Source organism: Lemur catta, chromosome 2, assembly GCF_020740605.2.
Source record: "Lemur catta isolate mLemCat1 chromosome 2, mLemCat1.pri, whole genome shotgun sequence".
Taxonomy (NCBI): Eukaryota; Metazoa; Chordata; class Mammalia; order Primates; family Lemuridae; genus Lemur; species Lemur catta.
In genome coordinates, this window is record NC_059129.1 from 116184805 (window position 1) to 116209486 (window position 24682).

General features: G+C 36.6%; 1 long non-coding RNA gene across 1 annotated transcript in view; it reads left to right on the top strand.

The window, feature by feature from the left end:
* Nucleotides 1-11556: 11556 nt before the first annotated feature.
* LOC123633248 overlaps nt 11557-24682 on the top strand; it is a 169794-nt gene continuing 156668 nt past the window's right edge. The window contains exon 1 of the long non-coding RNA XR_006733565.1: nt 11557-11724. This is a non-coding gene — a long non-coding RNA (uncharacterized LOC123633248). The remainder of the gene's footprint in view (nt 11725-24682) is intronic.

A 24682-nucleotide genomic window follows, 5' to 3' on the forward strand; every position in this document is an offset into this window, starting at 1 on the left:
CGTGCATAAACTGGAGATTGAGATTACGACAGGGCTTTTATTGGGAAATGGAGGATGAAGTCTTATTACGTTTTGCAGCTTTGCCAATCAACACTTTTAATTCCTGTCCCAGAAATGATAGGGTGGCGATAAGAATGCCTTACCAAAGACGATGAAGTGCCTCCTTTGTTAATTATGTCCCACATAAATACTTTTGTTGTGTACCAGTCCCCAGAATTTTTAGTAAGTCTTGCATTCTTTCTAAATATATTTCTGTCTCTGTCTTCTTTCTCTCATATTAACTAGACAAATAAATTATATGTTCTTACCACGGTACTTACAGTTTAAAGAAAGATGACTGTTGATCCAAATTAATCTCTAATTGGTGGGATTTTATGAACAAAATGACAAAATAAATGATTTTACATAGAATTTGAAAGACATTTTGGTGATATTTGGGATTTCACCAGGTCTTTTTAAACTTTCAGTTTGTATGCAAGCTCAGACTTGTATGTCAGACTTGTCAACCCAAATTCCACATTAGCATAGTCTGAGTTTGTATGTAAATCATTTACTAGGGGTTATAAAGTGAAAGAAAAGGAAACGAGGAAAAACTAAAACAAGTAGAGATAACTGGCTTGCCTCCACTATGAATATGGAAACTCAGTGCTGTCATGGGATTCATGAGGAACATTACAAAAGGCATCTCAGAACCACTGGACTCAAGGGATGGAAATGAGAAGCATGGCCATCTGCTCTCATCATCCATTCATTGATCAAAGGCGGCCCAAAGGGCAGAAACTGTCCTGTAATTCTGGTTGGACAGGCCTGAGCACCAGGTGGATTCTTGCAGGTATTGCAGGTAGCAACAGAGATAAAAGTCCAGGACAGTAGGGAAGAGGTATAAACAGTGACTGAAATTAAGCTGTCAAGTGGCCCCCTCACAATGCAAGTCAAAGCCTGTGTGAAACTGGTCATAAGAACAGTGGCTACAGTCCACAGGGAAGACAAGAGGATTGAGGAGTGATGCATAAGTGATGACTGATTCAGAAACTCTGCACTATAAATTATCAGCCCTTTGAGAATATGCAGGCCCAGTCCTTCCCTGTATTAATGTGCTACATGTTTAGTCTAATCACAGTGACTTACTAGAAAATTCTCTGCCCAAGCCTCAGATTTCATTCAACAGATATTTATAGAGCAGTGACCTCATTCCTGGTGCCACATCAACACCGGCCTACAATGATAAACAAGGTAGGAAAGGTATTGTTTTTGAGATATTGAACAAAATATTACTTAAAAATGTAAATTCTAATGAAAGAAAGTAATTTGACATTTGATAGATGAATTTTACCTTCAGTTTGACTTCGTATAATTTATATTTTATTATTGCATATGGGAGAACTCAACATACAAGCAATGCTAGAAGACTGTAAAGAAGGAAGAACTGTCACAATGTTAGATAACCCTAGCAAGTGGGGTAGGGAGGCTTATGTGTAATTTATTACATCAGAAAAAAATTTTTTTCAATTATAACATTTTTACTAATATTATCTTAGTCTTTTAGACAATATTGACATTACCGATCCTCAGAAATCAGGATGGTCTTTTGAATAAATTTTTATCTCATGAATCTACATGCAATAGAAAGTCTAATTTTTCACTTCCTCTGGAAGAGGGACATTGGTTCATTCTTTTATTCATTCTTTGACTAACTATCCATTTTATGAGCACCAACTAGGTGCAATATGTTATGGCAAATGAAAAATTTTAAAAGAATCAGATGATATTCTCAGAAAAAAATTCTTAAGAGAATTATAAGGAAAGAGTTACAGAAGTTCAGAAAAGCAAATGGTATCTGTAGGTTTGAGATGGCAGGGGGGTCATTAGATAAGGGAAAATTTTACAGAGAAAAGGGCATGTAAGTTGGAACTCATCTTTATTTACACTCATAGCTTCTCTTCCTACATAACTTGTTTAACCCTGAAAACAGGTCTTCCAGAAGCAGCTAGAAATAGATTGAGGTAAGAGGAATGAAGGGATAGGCACATAGGAGGAAGAGCTCATTTGTATGCACTTGGTTGAAGTTCAGGCATGAGTTGTAGCTGGGTAAGCTACTGGTATAAATTCCTGTTCTTCCACATGTCTTCCATGGCCCAGCAAATTAGCACATTGCTTCACATATAATAGACCTTAATTCAGTGTATTTGATTGCATTTGCCATTAGCAAATGAGAATGTATTCTGAATATATTTTGACTATGTCAGGGAAAGCAAATAAAAAGAACCCAGAACCTCTTAATTTTTAGTGCTAAATTAATTGTTCTGTATGGAATGGCTACATTCAGACTTTTTAAAATTACCCTTTATGTTCATTAGTTCTCCTTGTTATATACCAGTTTCACAATTCTTAAAATGAAACTTGATTTCCTTGGCACTTGTATTGGATAAAGACATTGGCCCCAGAAAGATCGCCTACCAATTTTTAACCACTTCTAATTTACTTAGAATTTTAATGTTATCTGGCATTAAATTAGTTGAACACCTGTGTGATGACCAATATTTTTTCTTGATTAACTATCAATAAGCATCTAACGACTTTTTCCCTCATTATTTTTGCCAAATGCAGTGTGTCTTCTGTTTCTCAATCTATTGAAATGGCTTCAAATTTGTATACAAGGAAAAATGTGATATTATAGAATTATACTGACACTGAAACAGAAGTGGCCAAATAATTATTTAAGGATGTTCCTGTTATCTTCCAGGACATGAGGCAGTTTAGTACATCACATATTGCAGACACAAAACTTTGTTCATTTTGGTTATAGTCTCCCCTATAAAACTGAATAAAGATAATATAAACACAGTAATGAACCTGCTACTAACAGGTTCATCAAGGGTAATCTTTTTGTATGCATGTGCTGTTGTTTTGATATGCTGTTAGATTCATTTGTTTATGTTAGGACTCAATTTGTAGCTTTTTAATCTATCTTTATTTAATATTAGCTTTATTGTAAAATATTACCATATCAAATATAAAACAATATGAAAATATATACTCAAAGTTTCATTCCTCCATTCCCTATCCCTTCCCAACCCATTTTCACTCACTCATGATAGACAATCAATTAAATAGTTCCTGGTTTATCTATCCTGTGTTTTTGTTGTTGTTTTGAGACAGTCTCTCACTATGTTGCCCAGACTGGATTTGAGCTCCTGGGCTCAAGCAATCCTCCTGCCTCAGCCTCCTGAGTAGCTGGGCTTAGAGGTGTGTACCACCAGACTGGCTCCGTCTTGTGTTTTTTTGTTTGCATGCTTGCTTTCTTATGTAAAAATAAGTATATCTATATCTTCCTCCACTTCTTCCACAAAAGGTAGAATACTATATATATATTCCTTGACACCCTGCTCTCTTCAGTCTTTTTGTTCCTAGGAAACTACTATATGTGTCCTTATAGATATATTTATCATTTTTAATTTTTTTTTTTTGCTACCTACCTAGTACTCCTCCGTGAGGATGTTCAGTAGTTACTTCAACCAATACTTATGTGTGAGTACTCAGATTTTTTTTCAATACAAATAATATCATAATGAATAACTTTGGATACCAGTTATATGTTTAAGGTAAATTCCCAGAAGAAGGATTACTAGTTCAAAAAGAGAGTACATAGGAATGTACAATTCTGGAATAAAATGGCATAAACTCAGATTTCTCTGCTCCTCTCTTTCAAATACAACTACATAGCCTAGAAATTAGCCTACAGATAATAGTGAAAAGACTCTGAATGAGAAGATACAGAAGAATAAAGACTGGCTAGACACATCAGGGCTCTTGGAATGATACCATGATGGGTTCTCTGGGTTTTCCTTGATCTCCTGTGCATTCCCTGACTGGACACCAGAGAAGTTTGCAACCTATAACCACCAACAAGAATACAGAAGAACACACAAAAAACTGCCTTCTCTGGCCAAAGACAGGAAAGGGGAAGCCTGATACAGACCTAGTGGGGAGTTTAGCCCCATTCCACAACTTGAGCACCTGCAGGCAATCTAATGTGCTAATAGGAGTGGCAGCAGTGCAGGGGGAAACCTGAGGCCATTCTGGCTCCCACTCCACAACCAAGGAACCAGAGTATAGTCCTACCAGGCGTCAGGCCAGGAGTGTAGGCAGCCTTAACTTCCTGCCCTCCACACCTGCAACTCTCCTCCACCCAGAAGGTCACTCTGTGATAGCATGTGAGTCAGGAGAGTGACTTCTGCCCCCACAGATGCCTCCAGTGGAGATTGAGTGGGAGATCAATAGCACCAGAATAACCACACTTGAACAACATTGTATAGGGCTAAAAATACTAAACTGCCATTGGAACTAAAGCCCACAAAAGTAGATCAGAACCCATATGCTATATATGGCCCTTGCCTACTAAGATACAAAATATATATAGGATGAAGAGTCTCTTAGCATAATAACCAAAATGTCCAAGACATAATCAAATAATCAGACATACTTGGAGCCAGACAAACCACAAGTTGAATGAGAAATGGTAATCAACAGATGTCAATATGGTGATGAAGCAGATGTTGGAATTATCTGTCAAGGATTTTTAAACAGCTATCATAAAAATACTTCAATATCTAATAAACATTTATAAAGCACTTCACCTAACAACAACATAATACAAATTCTTTTCAAGTGTCCATGGAAAATTCTCAGAGAGACTATATCCTGGACAGTAAGACAAACCTTGAGAAATTTAAAATAATTTAAAGTAGAGTATGTTCTCTGACCATAATGAAATCAAGCTAGAAATCAAGAACAGGACAATAGGAAAATCCTCCAGGATATAACATGAATAAGCAAATGTTAATTGTATTTCTATATACTGACTAGGGGAAACTGAAATTTTAAAAAAAGTTTCATTTGCAATCACTCCAAAAAAAATGAAATATTTAGATTTAAAACTTAGAAAAGAAGAGCAACATTACCAAAATGGTATAATAGAAGCAAGCTGGCTTCATTCCCCTCAAAAGAAAACCAAAAACAAATATGCAGGGGTGAGATTATTACCACCAATATCACAAAATGCAAATATGAGAATGAGACAGTTCCTGGGGCCACAGAGAAATGAAAATATTCTGTGCAGATGGTAAGAGAATCAGACTTTGATATTTAAAATGCTTCCCCAATCTACTAGCCACCAACCATGCAGAAATTTCTTCCCAGCTCACAGTTACTACATAGGAAAAAGTAAGATTGGGGTGGACCTCAAGCTTCACCACTATTTAGGGTTCCCTGGCAGGAGACCTGTCCTTGCCTGAAACCACTGGGAGCATCACAAGTGCCTGAACGAAGAAAAATTCCTGAGGACGTCAAGAGACAAAAGGGGAAAGCAGGACAAGTATCCTTAGCCTAGGAAGCCTAGGAAACTGTTCTGTACCTCGGCTGAAGGAGACTCTAAATCAGAGTGGCTGTTCAGCAGCAGCTGTAGGAGGTATATTCCACACGTCCCCTGGGCATGAACCTCTACCCAGCCTTCTCAAACTGTTGAGGTATCCCCTATAAAAACTCCCCCATCCAGGATGGTCAGTTCTGTGAACATTTGCTAGAACCAAGGCAAACCTGGGTTTAAAGCACCATCTAGTGTTAAAAAGGAAGAATGACCTAGCAAAAAGATATTCAACAGGTAAGTTGTAAAGACATCTCTAAGCAAACATTCCAAATAGAAATCAAAATAAGAGAAGACTGGAATAAATAAATAATACTTCAGTGCAATGACATAGACATACAGCCACAAGAAACAACAGCAAACAGGGAACCATGATCTCCCCCAAACAAACAAAGCAAGAAGCCAGTGATTGACTCTAACAAGAAGGCAATAGGCAAGCTCTCTGATCAAGAATTCAAAATAGCAATCTTAAGGAAACTTAGTGATCTTTGAAAAAATCCAGAAAAACAAGATATAAATTTATCAGATAAATTTAACAGAGATCAAAATAATAATAATAATAATCGTAATAAAAATCAAACAAAAATCCTGAAACTAAGAAGTATATTTACTGAACTGAAAAATTTATTAGAGGCTATCAATAGCAGAATGGGTCAAGCAATGGAAAGAATCAGTGAGCTTGAAGTGAAGATAGGCTAAGGGAAGATAAACAGGGAGAAGATAAAATCTTCTGAGAGGAGAAGAAAAAAATAATGAAAAGGAATGATGAATATCTACAAGATATACAAAATTACCTTGAAAGAGCAAATCTAAGATTTATTGCTGTTCAATAGGGACCTGAGGAAAATCAAGGGGTAGGAAGCTTATTCAAAGAAATAGTAACAGACAACTTTCTAAAACATATGAACAATATAAATATTCAGGTACAGGAAGGTCAGAGATCACAAAACCAAATAAGACTACCCAAAGATATGTAATGATCAAACTCTCATAGGTCAATGACAAAAAGAGGATCTTAAAAGCAGCAAAAGCAAAGAAGGAAATAACATATAAATGAGCTCCAATTTGTCTGGCAACATACTTCTCAATAGAAACCATGCAGGCTAGGAGGGAATGGGACCAATATTCAAAGTGCTGAGAGGAAAAAACTGCCATCCAAAAACGTTGTACCCTGCAAAATTATTGCTCAGACATAAAGGAGAAATACAGTCTGTCTCAGACAAACAAAAGCTGAGGAAATACCAGATCTGTCTTATACGAAATGCTGAAAGGAGTTCTTCAATCTGAAAGAAGAAAACACTAACATGCAAAAAGAAAATATGTGAAGGTGTAAAACATACTGGTAAAAGTAAGTGCACGAACTCTCAGGACACTTTAACACTGTAATTGTGGTATGCAATTCACTTGTAACTCCAGTATAAAGACAAAAAGACAATTCTATCGAAAATAATAATAGCTATAGCAACCTGTTAAGAGGTAGGCGACATAAAAATATGAAAATTGATACTGCTAAAACTCAAAATGTGGGAGAAATGGAGTTAAAGTGTAGAGGTTTGTTAGTTTTTTCTTTGTTCATTTCTCTTCTTTGTGATCAAAGATAAATTGTCATCTGATAAAAATAACTGGTTATATCTATCATATGATTTTTGCAACCTTCATGGTAACCACAAAGAAAAAACTATAATAAATACACTAAAAACAAAAAGCAACAAATTAAAACATACTATTAATTCCAGAGAAAATCATTTGACCACAACAAAAGAGAGGAAGAAAGGAAGCGAAGTTAAGAAACAGCCAGAAAACAAGTAATAAAATGGCAGCAGTAAGTCCTTCCCTATCAATAATAGCATTGAAAGCAAATAGACTAAATTTTCCAATTAAAAGACATAGACTGGAGGCATGGATAAAGAAATAAGACTCAACTATGTGCTACCTACAAGAAACTGGAACTACAAGAAACTCACCTCACCTGTAAAGACACGTATAGACTGAAAGTGAAGGAATGAAAAATGATATTTCATGCAAATGGAAACCAAAAAAAGAGCAGGAGTAGCTATATTTATATCAGATAAAACAGACTACAATTCAAAGACTGTAAAAAGAGACAAAGAAAGTCACTACATAATGATAAAGGGGTCAATTCAGCAAGGGGATATAACAATTATAAATAATTATGCACCAAACACCAGTGAACTCAAGTATTTAAAGCAAATATTAGGCCGGGTGTGGTGGCTCACGCCTGTAATCCTAGCACTCTGGGAGGCCGAGGCGGGTGGATCGCTCGAGGTCAGGAGTTCGAGACCAGCCTCAGCAAGAGCGAGACCCCGTCTCTACTAAAAATAGAAAGAAATTATCTGGCCAACTAAAATATGTATATAGAAAAAATTAGCCAGGCATGGTGGCGCATGCCTGTAGTCCCAGCTACCGGGGAGGCTGAGGCAGTAGGATTGCTTAAGCCCAGGAGTTTGAGGTTGCTGTGAGCTAGGCTGACGCCACGGCACTCACTCAAGCCTGGGTAACACAGCGAGACTCTGTCTCAAAAAATAAATAAATAAATAAATAAATAAATAAATAAATAAATAAATAAATAAATAAAATAAATAAAGCAAATATTAATAGATCTAAAGGGAGAGATAGATTGCAATACAATAATAATAGGGGACATTAACACCCCATTTTCAGTAATGGACAGATTATCAGACAGAAAATCAACAAAGAAAATTGGCGTTAAACTAGACACTAGAACAAATGGGAATAATTGATATGACAGAACATTCATTTTACCCAACTGCTGCAGAAAACACATTCTTCTCATCAACACATGCAACATTCTCCAGACCATATGTTGGATCACAAGACAAGTCTTAACAAATTCAAAAAAGTCCAAGTCATAGCAAGTATCTTTTTCTGACCACAATGGAATAAAACTAGAAATCAATAACAAGAAGAACCTCTAAACCTACATAAACACAAGAAAATTAAACAATATGCTCCTGAATGATCAAAGGGTCAAAGAATAAATTAAGGAAATTTAAAAATATCTTGAAATAAATGGAAATATACCAACATACCAACATACCAAGTACAGTAAGTAGTGCTTAGAGGGGAGTTTACAGCAATAAGTGCCTACATCAAAATGTAAAGGATGTCAAATAAACAATCTTATGATACATCTCAAGGAATTAGAAAAGCAAAAAAAAACAAAACCCAAATTTATTATTATAGAAAGAAAGAAATAACAAATATTAGAAGATAAATAAATGAAATTGAAACAGAAATTCTGGAAATGAAAGATGCATTTCGGGAACTACAAAACATAGTGGAAAGCCTCAAGAACAGAATGGATCACGCAGAGGAAAGAATCTCAGAGCTTGAAGATAATGTCTATATCCTAAACAAATTGGATAAAGAAAAAGAACAGAAACAAGAGACAAGACCAAAACATACAAGAAATATGGGATTACGTAAAGAAGCCAAATATAAGAATCATAGGCATCCCAGAGAGAAAAGAAGAAAATACACAAGGGCTGGAAAACTTATTTCATGGAATACTGGAGGAAAATATGCTGGCCTGGCCAGAAATCTAGATATCCAGATGCAAGAAAAACAAAATACTCCTGGGAGACTCACTGTGAAAAGGCAATCACCATATCAGTCCAGAATTTCTGTTTGGTTTTTCCGTAGTATTTCAATTTCTTTAGAGAATTTTTCATTCATTTTCTGTATTGTCCTTGTGGCTTCTTTATGTTGGGTTTCTATCCATATTCGAAATCTTCCTCTGTCAGTTTAATCATATCATGTAAGTTGGTATCTATTGATGGAGATTGAATGTTTTCTTTTGGGGGTGACTTTTCTCTCTGACTTTTCATGTTTCCTGTGTTCTTTCACTGATTCTTTCTCATCAGGCTACTTTGCCGAGAACTGGGGTTGCTGGGGCTGGTTTATGGCCTTAATTCAAAGTTCCCATAGAGCTGTCCCTTGACAGTGCTGGGGAAATGCGCTCTGGTCCTGTATTGCCTTAGAGGTGTTTTAAGTCTGTTGGGTTATCTCTGACCTGTTGTCTTGACTTCTTGCCAAAGGAGATTGGTGAGTTTGGACCCCTTGCTTAAGCCCCGAGGTGGTGAATCCCTCTTGTGTGTGTGTGTGTCTGTCTCTGCTGCCCTCCACTAGTTTGGGATGGAAGGCACTGTGTTGAGCTATGGGGTTACCCTCTCTGTTGTTGCTTGTAGTTTGTGTGGAGGAGTCGATTACCAAGGTATTCCAATGCCTTTGTGTTGGGCTCTAAACCCCCGAATGGGGTATACAAGTGCCCCAATCTTTGGGAAATGTCTTGTCACTCCCAAGGGTAACTTGAGCCATGTTGCCACTTTAGGTGGGGCAAGGGCAACAGGTACCTGCAAGCCTGAGAGTGTATACTTCTGTGGTTGCTTGATCTGCTGCTGGGGGGAGCTGCTAGTATGTTATTCAGGGCTCCCTCGCCACACTTGTGAGGCAGCTCCAGGTGGAAGGTGTCAATTGGTGCAATTGCTGAAGACTCTGGCCAGGATTTTCCTTCCCAGTCCACAAGCCCCAAAGCTGGCAGGGGCCTGGGCGCCAAAGGTGAGCCCTAGTGTTATGTTCTTATCAGATGATCAAAACCAACCCACTGGACAGAATCAACTGCCTGGCCCCTTTTGCTTGGTTCTAAGGTCCCACAGATTCATGCCAGTCACACTGAGAAAGTGACTTTTCTCCCTTCTCCCTGCCTCCAAGGGTGGAGTCTGCCCTGCCCGGCTGGGGGTGGGGCGTTGCCTGAGACCTCTGCAAGTCCCAGCCCAGAAAATGTCTCCTCTTATTTCTCCCTCCTCCAAGGGCAGGGTCAGCCCTGCGGGAGGGAAAGTCAGGCCTCTGGGCTGGGGGAGGGGCGCTGCCTGCGGCCACCGCGTACCTCAGCCCAGGAAGTAGCTTCCCTAGTCGCTTCTCACCTCCAAGGGCGGGGTTCATCCCAGTGGCGCCGGACAAGGTCAGGCCGGGGAAGGAACACCGCCTGAGGCCACAGCACATCTCAGTCCAGAAAGTGGCTTCTCTCCTTACTCCGCATCTCATCTCCAAGGGCGGGTTTGTCCCGTCAAAGCGAAATACAAGTGGCCAGGCCGGCGGAGGAGCGACGCCTGAGGCCGCTGTGGGTCTCAGCCCGGAAAGCCGCTTCTATTGTTACTCCGCCCCTCCGGGGGCGGGGTTTGCCTAGTTGGCGGGAAATGCGAGCCGTGGGCTGGGGGCGGAGCGTCGCCTGAGGCCGCTGTGGGTCTCAGCCCAGAAAGCCGCTTCTTTAGTTGCGCCACACTTGCAAGAGCCGGGTCTGTCCTGCCGGCGCCAAAAGGCAAGCAGCCGGGTTGGGGGAGGAATGTTTAGAAAGCAGCTTCTCTCCTTCCTCCCCTCCTCCAAGGGCGGGCCTGCTCTGCCCGGCAGGGCCAGGGGCGTTGCCTGAGACCATTGGCTGCGTTTGCCCTGCCCAGCTGGAGAAGGGGTGGTGCCCAGAACCGCAATGCGCCACAGCGTTTCCAGGTTATGGACCCTCAAAATGGCAGCTGCCCACCACAGAGAGCCAGCACTGGAGGCGACTGCTTGGGGGACCGCGGGTGCTGGGTTTGGCAGCCTGACCTAGTGTCTCACGTCAGGCCAGTAGGGAGTGCTACACTCTCCATCCCACCCTGCGCCAGCCGAGTCTTGAGCGGTTTCCAGGGGCAGAGCCTCCCTTTCTGCGTTCCCCTCCTTTGTTCCGGTTCCGGCGACGCCAGAGGCCAGATGCCGGCCTCCAAACTCCCTCCCGCGGACCCGGGAAGTGTCCATTCAGACCAGCCCCCCCCACACCCAGTGCGGCCCTAGCACAGGGCACTGGAGAGTTCAGAATGTTTTCCGCTATTGTCTCTTCTCCGCACGGCCTGTCACCCCGGGCCACAGCTTTGCACTGACTCTAGGCGCTTCCCTGCCTGAGGGATGTGGAGGTCGGTGGAGGAAGAGTCGTCCTACTATGGCTCAGATCATACTGCCCTGGCCAGGCCGCGGCCATCCCACGCTCTATTCCCTATTGTATATCTCACACTCTCTAGACTTTGTGGTCAACTCTCTGATTCACCTTTTTTTCCACAGTGCTGCTCGTCCGGCACTGCTCTGCAGATTCACGATGCTGTTCTTGTGGGAGAGCGATCCATTTGTGTGTAGCTGTCTGCGTTCTTCACCTCCTACCCTGGGAGCAGAGAGCCAGGAAGTCACCACTAATCTGCCGTTTTCCTGGCCCCACCTCCGCTCTTCATTATTTTAAGGTATACCACCTTAACTTATTGTTAATTATAGTCACTGTGTTATGCTATCAAATATTTTTCATTCTATCTATCTAATTATATTTTTGCACCCATTAACCATCCACACTTTATCTCCCCTCCCCACTAGACTTCCAAGCCTCTGGTAACTAACATTCTACTCTCTGTCTCCATGAGATCAATTGTTTTTAATATTTAGCTTCCACATATGAGTGAGAACTTGTGAGATTTGTCTTTCTGTGCTTGGCTTATTTCACTTAACATAATGTTCTCCAGTTCCATCCATGTTGTGAATGGCAGGATTTCATTCTTTTTTGGTGGCCATATAATATTCCATTGTTCATATGTAACACAATTTCTTTATCCATTAATCCATTGGCGGGCACTCAGGTTGATTCCAAATTTTGGCTATTGTGAATAATGCTACAATAAACATGGGAGAGCAGATATCTTTTCTATATACTGAAATTCCTATCCTTCAGATATATACTCAGCAGTGGGATTGCTGGTTCATACGGTAGTTCTCTTTTCAGTTTTTTGAGAACTCTACATACTGTTCTCCACTGTGGTTGCACTAATTTACATTCCCACCAACAGTGTATGAGGGTTCCTCTTTCTCCACATCCTCACCAGCATTTGTTATTGCTTATCTTTTTGATAAAAGCCATTTTAACTGAGGTGAAATGATATCTCATAGTAGTTTTCATTTGCATTTCTCTGATTACTAAGGATGTTGGGCATTTTTCATATACTTTTTGGTCAGTTGTATGTCTTCATATGAGAAATCTCTATTCAGATCCTTTGCTTATTTTTTTAATTGGATTGCTTTGTTTTTTTCTATTGAGTTTTTGGAGCTCTTTATATATTCTAGTTATTAATTCCTGGTCAGATGGGTGGTTTGCAATTATTTTCTCCCAATCGTGGGTTGTCTCTTCACTTTGTTGATTGTTTCCTTTGCTCTGCAGAAACTTTTTAGCTTGATGTGATTCCATCTGTCCAATTTTGCTTTCGCTGCCTGTGTATTGGGGATATTACTCAAGAAATCCTTGCCTAGATCAATATACTGAAGTATTTTTCTGATGTTTTCTTTTAGTAGTTTTATAGTTTCAGGTCTTAGATTTAAGTCTTAAATCCATTTTGTTAGATTATTTGTATATGACAAGAGACGAGGGTCTAGTTTCATTCTTCTGCATATGGATATACAGTTTTCCCGGCACCATTTATTGAAGAGACTGTCCTTTCCCCACTGTATGTTCTTGGTAACTTTGTCGAAGATAAGTTCCCTATAGATGTGTGGATTTATTTCTGGGTTCTCTATTCTGTTTCATTGGTCTATATGTCTGTTTTTATGCCAGTACCATACTATCTTGTTTATTACAGCTCAATAGTATAATCTGAAGTCAAGTAATGTGATTCCTCCAGTACTGTTCTTTATGCTCAAGTTGGCTTTGGCTGTTCTGCGTCATTTGTGGTTCCATATAAATTTTAGGGTTATTTTTTTCTTTTTCTGTGAAGACTGTCAGTGGTATTTTCATGGGAATTTCACTGAACCACTTTGGGTAGTATGAACATTTTAACAACATTGATTCTTCCAATCCATGAGCATGGAATAGTTTTCTATTTTTCATATCCTCTTCAATGTCGTTCATCAATGTTTTATAGTTTTCATTATAGAGCTCTTTCACTTCTTTGATTAAGTTTATTCTTAGTTATTTTATTTCATTGGTAGCTATTGTAATGGTGTTATTTTCTTGGTTTAGTTTTCAGATCGTTTACTGTTGGCATATAGAAATGGTACTGATTTTTGTATGTTAATTTTGTATTCTAAAAATTTACTTAACTTGTTTATCAATTCTAATAGTTTTCTGGGGGAGTATTTAGGTTTCTATAAATATAAGATCATATTTTCTACAAATAAGGATGATTTACCCTCTTTCTTTGCAATCTGGATGTCCCTTATTTCTTTCTGTTTTCTGATTGCAGTAGCTCTGTTGAATATTTAACAGTGGTGAAAATGGGCATCCTTGTCTTGTTCCAGATCTCAGAGGAAAGGCTTTCAGTTTTTCCTATTCAAAATGATACTAGCTGTGGGTCTGTCATATATGGCTTTTATCATGCTGAGGTAAGTTCCTGCAACACCCAGTTTTTTGGAAAGTTTTTGTCATGAAGGGATGTTGAATTTTACTGAATGCTTTTTCAGCATCAATTGAAATGATCATAAGGTTTTTGTCCTTTGTTCTATTGATATGATGTGTCACATTGATAGATTTTCATATGTTGAACCATCCTTGCCTCCCTGGGATGAATCCTACTTGATCATGATGAATAATCTTTTTTAATGTGTTGTTGAATTTGGTTTGCTAGTATTTTGTTGAAGATTGTTGCATCTATGTTCATCAGAAATATTGGTCTACTGTTTTGTTTTTTGATGTGTTTTGTCTGGTTTTAGTATAAGAGTGATACAGGCTACAGAGAATGAGTTTGGTAGTTTTCCGTTCTCACTTTTTTGGAATACTGTAAGTAGGATTGGTATTAGTTCTTTGAATGCTTGGTAGAATTCATCAGGAAAGGAAGCCATTGGGTCCTGGGTTTTTCTTTGACGGGAGACTTTTTATTATTGCTTCTATCTCATTACTTGCAATTTGTTTATTTAAGTTTTGGATTTCTTCCTGGTTCAATCTTGGTAAGTTGTATGTGTCCAGAAATTTATCCACCTCTTCTAGGATTTCCAATGTATTGGCACATAGTGCTCATAGGAGTCTTTAATGATCATTTGGATTTCCGTATAGTCAGTTGTAATGTCTCCTTTTTCATCTCTGATTTTATTTATTTAGATCTTCTCTCTTTTTTCTTAGTCTGGATAGAGGTGTGCCTATTTTGTTTATCTTTTCAAAAAAACAGTTTCATTTCATTGATCTTTTGTATTGGTTTTTTTTGTTTCAATTTCACTTATTTTTGCTCAGATATTTATTATTTCATTTCTTCTACTAATTTTGGCTTTGGTTTCTCTGATTTTTCTACTACTTTGAGTTGCATCATTAGATCATTTATGTGAAGTTTTCCAATTTTTTGATGTAGGCAATTATTGCTGTAAACTTTCCTATTATTGCTTTTGCTGTATCTCATAGGCTTTGATATGTTGTGTTTTTATTTTCATTTTTTTTGAGAAATTTTTAAATTTCCTTCTTAATCTCTTCATTGACTCACTGGTCATTCAGGAGCACATTGTTTAGTTTCCAGGTATATGTATAGTTTCCAAAGTTCCTCTTATTGTTGATTTCTAGTTTTATTCCATAGTAGTCAGAGAAAATACTTGGTATGATTTCAAATTTTTTGAATTCTTTAAGACTTGTTTTGTGGCCCAACACATGGTTTACTTTTGAGAATGATCTATGAGCTGAGGAGAAGAACATGTATTCTGCAGCTGTTGGATGAAATGTTCCATAAATATTTATTAGGTCCATTTGTTCTATAGTGCAGATTAAACCCAATATTTCTTTGTTGATTTTCCATCTGGATGATCTGTCCAATGCCAAAAGTGAAGTATTGAGGTCTCTGACAATTATTGTATTGGGGTCTATCTCTCTCTTTAGCTCTGATAATATTTACTTTACATATCTGAGTGCTCCAGTGTTGAGTGCATGTATATTTAGAATTGTTATATCCTTTTGCTGAATTGACCCATTCATCATTACATAATGACTTTTTTGCCTCTTTCAAAGTTTTTGTCTTGAAATCTATTTTATCTGATAGAAATATAAGTACATCTGCTCTTTTTGGTTTCCATTTGCATGGAATATCTTTTCCTATCCCTTTATTTTCAGTCTATACGTGTCTTTATAGGTGTAGTGTGTTTCATATAGACAATATATCATTGAGACTAGTTTTTTTATCCAATCACTCTATGTCTTTTAATTAGAAAGTTTAGTCTATTCACATTCAATGTTATTACTGATAGGTAAGGACTTACATTTATGTTCATAGAAAGGTTAATAGATTGGAGATGATTGAGAATTAAAAAACCTTGGTGAAACCTAGGAACAAGTATTACCTGTGAAGAAATGAGAGAGAAATAAGAAAAGGGCTGTCTAGGGGAAGATTTTAGTGTAGTAGGAGATTCACTGATGAAATTTTATTCTGAGATTTTTGAACAATTAAGAAATATGAGAAAAAGGACTGGGTTGTTGAAGTCAAATAAAATACAGAGATGAATCTCTAAATTTAAAATGTTTTATTTGGTAAGCAAGATTTGTGATTCAGGGCATACACGTAGAGTAGGTGGTCTTTGCTATGTCCAAAAAACAAAGTGAAGACTGAAGGTTTTATAAAAAGGAGAAATGTTATATATTGTATTGAAAGAAAGTTCCTTGGCACTAGTAAAGTTTTGGGGAGATGGCAAGCTCTGACTGATGAGTAATAGCAGTGGGCAAAACTAGTCTTAGAGTCAGCAGGTTGTTTTTGTAGCCATTGGATAAAACTGGTTTCAGGTTACAGCAAGCAGTTTCAGCAGCCAGGCTTGCAGAGAATTACATTATTGGAGCAATGTTAAAGTGTGTTAGGTGCTTTTCCCCCTGGCTTCTTGACTCTGTTTTAGTTGGGTATGAAAAGAATGACCCAATTTGTATAATCAACTTTCACAGTGTCTTATATTATTTGCCAGCATATCGGCAACACTAAGAACAATTTTGTATACAGTGGTAGGCACTGCATAAATATTTGTTAAATTTGTGAATGGATAATAATCATCTGTTGTTGAACACCTTGGTTGATTCCGTATCTTGACTATTGTGAATAGTGCTGCAATAAATATGAGGGGTGCAGATGTCTCTTCAATATGTTGATTTTCTTTCTTCTGGATAAATGCCCAGTAGTGGGATTTCTGGATCATATGGTAGTTCTATTTGTAGTTTTTTGAGAAACCTCCATATTGGCTGCATTAGTTTACATTCTTCCCAAAAGTCAATATTTTCTCTGCATCCTCACCAGCGTTTGTTTTGTTATTTTTTGTCTTTTTGATGATAACCATCCTAACTGGGGTGGAATGATACCTTATTGTGATTTTGATTACCATTTCCCTGATTAGTGACATTGAGGGTTTTTTCATATATTTGTTGGCCATATGTATGCCTTCTTTTGAGAAATATCTGTTCATACTGTCTATTTTTTAATTGGAATGTTTGATTTTTTTGCTATTGAGATGTTTGAGTTCTTTGTATATTCTAGATATTAACCATCTGTAAAATGAACAGTTTACAAATATTTTCTTCCATTCTATAGGTTGTCTTTCCACTCGTTTTTTTTATTTCGGAATATTACAGGGGTACACATGTTTCAGTTACATAAGTTGCTTTGCTTTTGTACAGTTTGAGTCAAAGTTATAAGTTTGCCCTTCACTGGGATAGTGCACACTGTACCCATCAGGTATGAATTTACTCATACCCTCCTACCCCCCTCCCACTTACTTGGTTTCTGTTGAGTTTTATTTTTTGTGTACACGTAAGCGTTGAGTGGATTAGAAAAAAAAAATGGTGATCTACTATCTTTTGTAACAACCTAGATGGAGCTGGAGACCATTCTTCTAAGAAGTATCACAAGAATGGAAAAAAAAACATCACCTGTATTCACTCTGTTGATTGTTTCCTTTGAGGTAAGGAAGCTTTAGTTTGATATACTCTTATTTGTTTATTTTTTGCTTTTGTCGCCTGTGCTTTTGAGGTCTTATTCATAAAATCTTTTCTCAGACCAATGTCCTAAAGCATTGTCTCTATGTTTTCTTCTGGTAGTTTAAAGTTTTGGGGCTTATATTTAGGTCTTCAATCCATTTTGAGTTGATTTTTATATAGGGTGAGAGGTAGGGGTCACGTTTCATTATTCTGCATATGGATACCCAGTTTTCCCGGCACGATTTATTGAAGAGATTTCTCTTTTCCCAATGAGTGTTCTTGGTATCTATTTAAAAAATCAGTTGTCTATAGATATAGGGATTAATTTCTGGGTTCTCTATTCTTTCCCATTAGTCTATGTGTCTGTGTTTATGCCAGTACCATGCTATTTTAGTTATTACACCTTTGCAAAATATTTTGAAGTCTGGTAGTGTGATATCTCCAGCTTTGTTCTCTTTGTTCAGGATTGCATTGGCTATTCAGGGTCTTTTTTGGTTCCAAAAAAATTTGAACATCTTTTTTTCTATTTCTGTGAAGAATGTCTTTGGTATTTTGGTGGAGATTGCATTGAATCTATAAATTTCTTCAGGTAGTATGGTCATTTTAACAATATTAATTATTCCAATCCATTAGCATGGATGTCTTTTCATTTGTATCTTCAACTTTTTTCATCAGTGTTTTGTAGTTTGCCTTATAGAGATCTTCCACCTCCTTGGCAAAATTTATTCCTAGATATTTTTATATATTTTTATAGATATTATAAATGAGATTTCCTTCTTGATTTCTTTTTCAGCTAGTTGTTGTTCATGTATAAAACCAATACTGATTTTTGTATATATATTTTGTTTCCTGCAACTTTACTTTATTCATTTATCAGTTCTAAGAGTTTTTTAATGAAGTCTTTAGGTTTTTCTATATATGAAATCATATCATCTGCAGACTGGGACAATTTGACTTTCTCCTTTCAATTTGGGTGCCCTTTATTTCTTTCTTTTGCCTAATTGCCCTGGCTAGGACTTCCAGTACTGTGTTGAATAAGAATGGTGAGAGTGGGTGTCCTTGTCTTGTTCCAGTTCTTAAAGGAAAAGCTTTCAGTTTTTCCCCATTCAGTATGATGTTACCTGTGGCTTTGTCATATATGGCCTTGATTATGTAGAGGTACTTTCCTTCTATATCTAATTTATTGACAATTTTTAAAATGAAAGGATGTTGAATTTTATCAAATGCTTTTTCTGAATTTATTGAGATGATCATGTGGTTTTTGTCTTTCTATCGATGTGAGGTATGATGTATATTGATTTGCATATGTTGAACCATTGTTGCATCCCTGGGATAAATCCCACTTGATTACAGTATATTAACTTTTTGATGTGTTGTTGGATGACCTCATTTTAACTTAATTACCTCTTTAAAGACCCTATCTCTATACACAATCACAGTCTCAGATACCAGGGATTTGTACTTCAGCATGTGAAGTTTGAGGGGTGAGGAGGCACACAATTTGCCCATACCAGGTAGCATTATTGAATTTTTGTTTTCTATATTTATATTACTTATATCAACCATTAACTTAATTTCAGCTATTATGAACATAACTTTTCATTTCATCTTCTGGTCATATTTTCTCTTTTAATAGAGGTAATGCCAATTATATCTGGCCAACTGTTTTATGGTGTTTATTGTTTTATTTTTATTATTACTTTTTTAAAGACACTATCTTCAAATAACTTCACATTCTGAAGTACTGAGGTTTAGGAATTAACATATAAATTTGGGGGGAAGACAATACAACCCATAACAGATGTAGACATATTTGGGGAGTCATCATTCAGCCTACCACAGCATATGCCCACATGGTGGAAGAACTTAATGACATTATAATATAAGGATAGTGGCCAGGTGTACTGGAGACTCAGACTAAGTTACATATTTGGGAACACTAGGGCCAGCTTAAATTTGATAAAATATCACTGGAAAATGTGGTTATAACTGCTGTCCCCTCATTTCCAAAGTATCTTATACCCTGTGGTAGCAGAGTCACACTGTTTTTAGCAGAATTGGCATGGGTTTTCCCCATGGACAGCAGATGAGTGGTGCTTCCCAATGACACAAGAGCACCTATGTTGATGAAAATATGTTCCTTAGTGGTTAGGGTATGGTTATGCTCCCAGGCCAGATGGAAACAGTTTATTGAGCAGTAGCCTCAGGTGACTACCTTGATAAAGAGAAATATATAGTATATATGAAAAGAGTATTTTGTGTGTGTGGGAAATGTAGGAAATGTAGCATGTTAATATTAACTGATACTTGATATAATAGACATTAATCTGTCTGCCACTGCTATATGGTATAAAACAGAATGTATAACTTCACTAAATGAAACATGCAATATGAAAACAGATAGATATTTTGGGAAAACAACCCAAAACATCCAAATTGATATAACAATATAGACTGATTAAATAGAGAAAGAAGTAAATTGACTTTGGAAAACTTACATATGGAATGTCTTTATCAGCACATTGAAAAGGTGCAATTAACAGTGGATGGTGGAGTAAAAAGAATAATTCAATTGGTAAATAAATATAAAAATACTTGTGAGGGTTATGCTCATGGTTAATGTATTATTTTAAGAAAATTTAAACTTATTTTTGGATGGTATACCTTCTGATGGCTGCTGGAGTAACAGTAAGTCTGCTTTTGTGCACAAAAGATTGCACAGGTTGCTTTATAAGAATTATAATAATATGTCTGAGAAATATATTGCAAAGAAGTATTAAAATGTGATTAACAATCATATCAGAATATGACGATGAAATATGATCTCACAGCAAATGTTGGAAAATCAAATATTTTTAGTCACAATTTTTGAGAGGTCAGGAGAAAAATATCCTGGATATATGTGAGATAGAGGACTCTGTGAAATACCATCTATTGATTCACGTTTAAGAGATTTGGCAGGAATTCTTGCCCCACTTTCAGGTATAAGTCACAGGAAATTGTATGGTTTTTACTATTTTTCAGAGTAGCTTCAGTCATTCAATATATTTATTATCTTATGCTAAGGACTATGAGTCATTTTGATGCTAAAGAGAAGTAATTGAAATTATGTTCTCTACATATGTATCTGTGTATAGTGTGATAGGAATTTATCTAAACTTTTTTATAAACATAAATAGCAACATATTATATACAACTTTGTGAAAGGTTTTTATAAACCTGATTTTAATATATCAGTAGATAATAGCCTGCCCATTCCTTTTCATGGATGGCATAGAATTATCTTGTATTAATTTTGATGATATACTTATCAAGAACGTTTTAACTGTAGTTTAATACATTTATTATTTTTCCAAATAATCTTGAAACAGTGAACATTATAGTTTATTTTCTCAGACTGCAATAATATATGAATGATAAAATACATGTGGAAATTTAAATTTTTGAAAAATATTGCCAATATTATTTTTTTCCAACAGTTATGGAAAGTACATATGTTCGCACAGATTTGTCAATACTCTTGTCTCAAATATTTTGATCCTATCTATTTCTAAACATAAAGAACCATATACATTTTTTTCCTGTAAACTGCCTTTTCATATTTACCCAATTTTCTATAGGACTATTGATATTTTTCTTATTAATTTATAATATTTCTTTATGTATAAGGGCAAGCCATTTTTGACATACTTGTATAATTTTTTTCTATTTAGTTGTCTCTTGATTTCATTTATTAGTTTTATGTCTTTATGTAAAACTATCTCACTTTTATATAGATATTAATTAACATGTTATTTGACCTTTTTGAACATTGGATCTTGCTTAGTATAAGACCTTCTAAGGAACACTAATATTTTTAAAATGTCAGATCATTTCATAAGGGGCAATTTTTGTTGGGAGGTAACTAAAAAATGCTGACATTTGTGGGAAAATAGAGGCATGACACATTATAGGGAAAAGGTACAAAGGGTGCCTGGAACCATCAGAAGATACTTTCCCTAATATAATTATTTTGATTAATGCCATCAGCAAAGATCTGAAGACAGTAAATTTTAGGTAACTTTTAGCTCTTAATTTATGTTTTTTTTTCACATAGGGGCTTTAAAAGTAGCAAAAAAAATTTAAAAAAAGGAAAATTATAGGTTTGAATTATTTACCCTGGAGTAGCTCAGAAGTTTTCTATTGGATAGTTAAAATGACTCCTCCAGTGCTCAGACACTAAGCCTTTTTCACAATGTGGGTTGACAGTTATGCTTATATTACAAGGTACTTTGAGCTCAGTCTTAGAACATAAAGTATTTAAAATCTCTATTCCTGTATCCCAAGTTGTGTCTTATAAGAATTATCATTAGAGAAAAATTTGCCTTGTTTGCAAGGCAATATATGAGCAAGCATTGAGAAAAAAAATCAATACCTTAAGTGGTCTAACATGCCTTAAACATGGATATTTGCATATTTGTATGTAACTCAGGTACTCTATAGGATTAATTAGGCTTCCGCCAGTTGTGTTGCTATATTAAAATGGAGTGGAGTGGGGAAGATTATTGGCTGATAAATTCAGAAACACAAAGATGCAAAGGGGTTAGAAGGAACCAGAGAAACTTCCATAAAATAGTGATCATAACATTTAATTGCTTTTTATTATGGAATTAAATTGCCTAACATATAATAACATAAATTTAGGCTACTAAAGACTGGGTAGTAAGAGTAGACGTTTAATAATGAACCGTCCCAAAACCCGACCTTGTTCTGAAGAATTCAAGATCTTCCAAATTGTGGAAAACCCACCTCCTGAAAAATAAGTGCGTTTATATTTCTAGTTAGTTAATAAAACTATGAATACAATTTATAAATCTAAAAGTATACAAAATAAATTATATTTTCTAATTATAGAATTTGCAACGTATTTATAGCTCTACCTGAAAATTATATTTGGCAAAGTATATAAGAAAATTCATTGTGTTGGTCAGTCTGACAGCATAAATGAATATTTACCTTAATTGAGAGTTATACCTATTTAAAAATTATTGAACAGTGCTTTATACTGATACTCTGCCTGCTAAAAAAAATAAAAATATAAAAAGAACAGTGCCTTAGCCACAATATTGTATGGAATAAATAAAGGATAATTTCTAAGTATAGTCATGCACCACGTAGCAATGTTTGTTCAATGAAGAACCAACTATATTATAGTGGTCCTATAAATTATAATGGCATATTTTTACTGTGCTTTCTCTATGTTTAGATATGTTCAGTTACACAAATACCATTGTGTCACAATTGCCTATAGTATTCAGTACGGTAATGTACTGTACAAGTTTGTAGCCTAGGTGTGTAAAGTTATGTCAAGTACACTCTATAATTTTCACATAATGATGAAATCACATAACAATGTATTTCTCAGAATGTATCCCCATAATTTAGCAATACATGACTGTATTATTATTTTAATTCAAATAAAAATGTTAAGACTCATGGTAGCACCCTTCCTATCCCTGTCTACAATGTTTTGTTTACTGGAGGAAGAAGACTTTGTGGTTGTCCAGCTGACACAAAAACTGAGTGATATTTGGCAATTCAAGGCCCCTAGGTCTTAGAGTCAGTCCATGAAATGGCCTGAAATTGGAAACTACTACAGTTTTCTCTAATTCTAAAATGCTGAGATTTAAATGTATAATATTCATTAACTCATTGATAGTTTAGTATTTTCAAGAAAGGTAATATTGCATAGTAAAATAAAAAATAGGGATTAAAAGTAGCCAGCTCCTGGTTTAACTTCAATAGGTCTTTTTACTCTAAAATGAAGATAATGTCGCCCATTTTATACCATTATTATGGACATTAAATAAAACGATGTTTGAAGACACTGAGCCTACTATCCATTATTTAATGGATGCTCAAATATATGAACTGCCTCTCTCTACACCTAGTCTTTCTACTTCCACCCCAATTATCTCATTTACTTATATTATTAATCTTGGTGGATGATGTCACCTTACATTCCATCAACATAACCAAAAATCACTAAGTCATCTTCCCTTCTCACCGTCAAATGCAGCTGCAAGCCCAATTGAACTGATCCCTTCAGGCCCATTGAAATCTGTCTTTTTATATTGACTCCTACTGCTATGTCCTTGCAAGCCCTAGCAAGAGTTCCAGTTTTAGACTCCCACAATTCACCTTCCCTATCCTTAGTCATTTTTTGCTTTTTAAAATGAAAAAAATCACATCATTTCCCTGCTTAAACTCTCTTAACACTTCTTTAGTCTGTCCAAATATGAGGGAATTGTGCAATTCACAGTGGCTCCCCCAGTTACTCTATCTACGTATTCAACTATTTGGGGAAACCATTCCTCCTCCCCTCCTGTAGGCTCATGATCTAAATGGAGATGTAATCTCTTACACATTCGTTTCTTCTTGTATTACAATTATGGTTCAATAGTTGGGCACTTGACCTAGATTTAGCCAGTTAATGTTTAGCCTAGGTACTGGAGTAACAACAACAACCAAATCATATGCATTTCAGTCCATAGGGAAAAATAAGCAAGTAAATCAGCATATGATTGTTCAGTATGAAGAGGGTAATGATGGAGATTCAACTTTAATACAAGGAGTAATAAGAATGCAATTCTTGATCTTGACACAGGTTAGTAAATGGACTGGTGAAGGTAGTGGTCAGAGAAAATAAACCTTTGGAGGAATTGAAAGAGGAACAGGAACCAGTCATTCAGAGAATGAGGAACAAGTGGATTCCAGGCAACATGACATGTTAGAAAACTACAGTAGTTTGACTGCAAGGGTATGGTTTTATATGAGGCAAGGGAGAGCTACACATCAATAATAAAGAACCCTATTTTCACAGACCAGTAAATTTTAATGTTAATCCCCAAATGAGAATGCTATTAGATTAACAAGAAAAATTTAAAAAGAAACACGTGAAGATAATTATTTTAGAAATGTGGCCAGGCGCAGTGGCTCACGCCTGTAATCCTAGCACTCTGGGAGGCCCAGGCGGGCGGATCATTTGAGCTCAGGAGTTCGAGACCAGCCTGAGCAAGAGTGAGACCCCGTCTCTACTAAAAAAATAGAAAGAAATGATCTGGACAACTAAAAATATATATAGAAAAAATTAGCCGGGCATGGTGGCTCATGCCTGTAGTCCCAGCTACTCGGGAGGCTGAGGCAAGAGGATTGCTTGAGCCCAGGAGTTTGAGGTTGCTGTGAGCTAGGCTGACGCCATGGCACTCTAGCGTGGGCAACAGAGTGAGACTCTGTCTCAAAAAAAAAAAAAAGAAGAA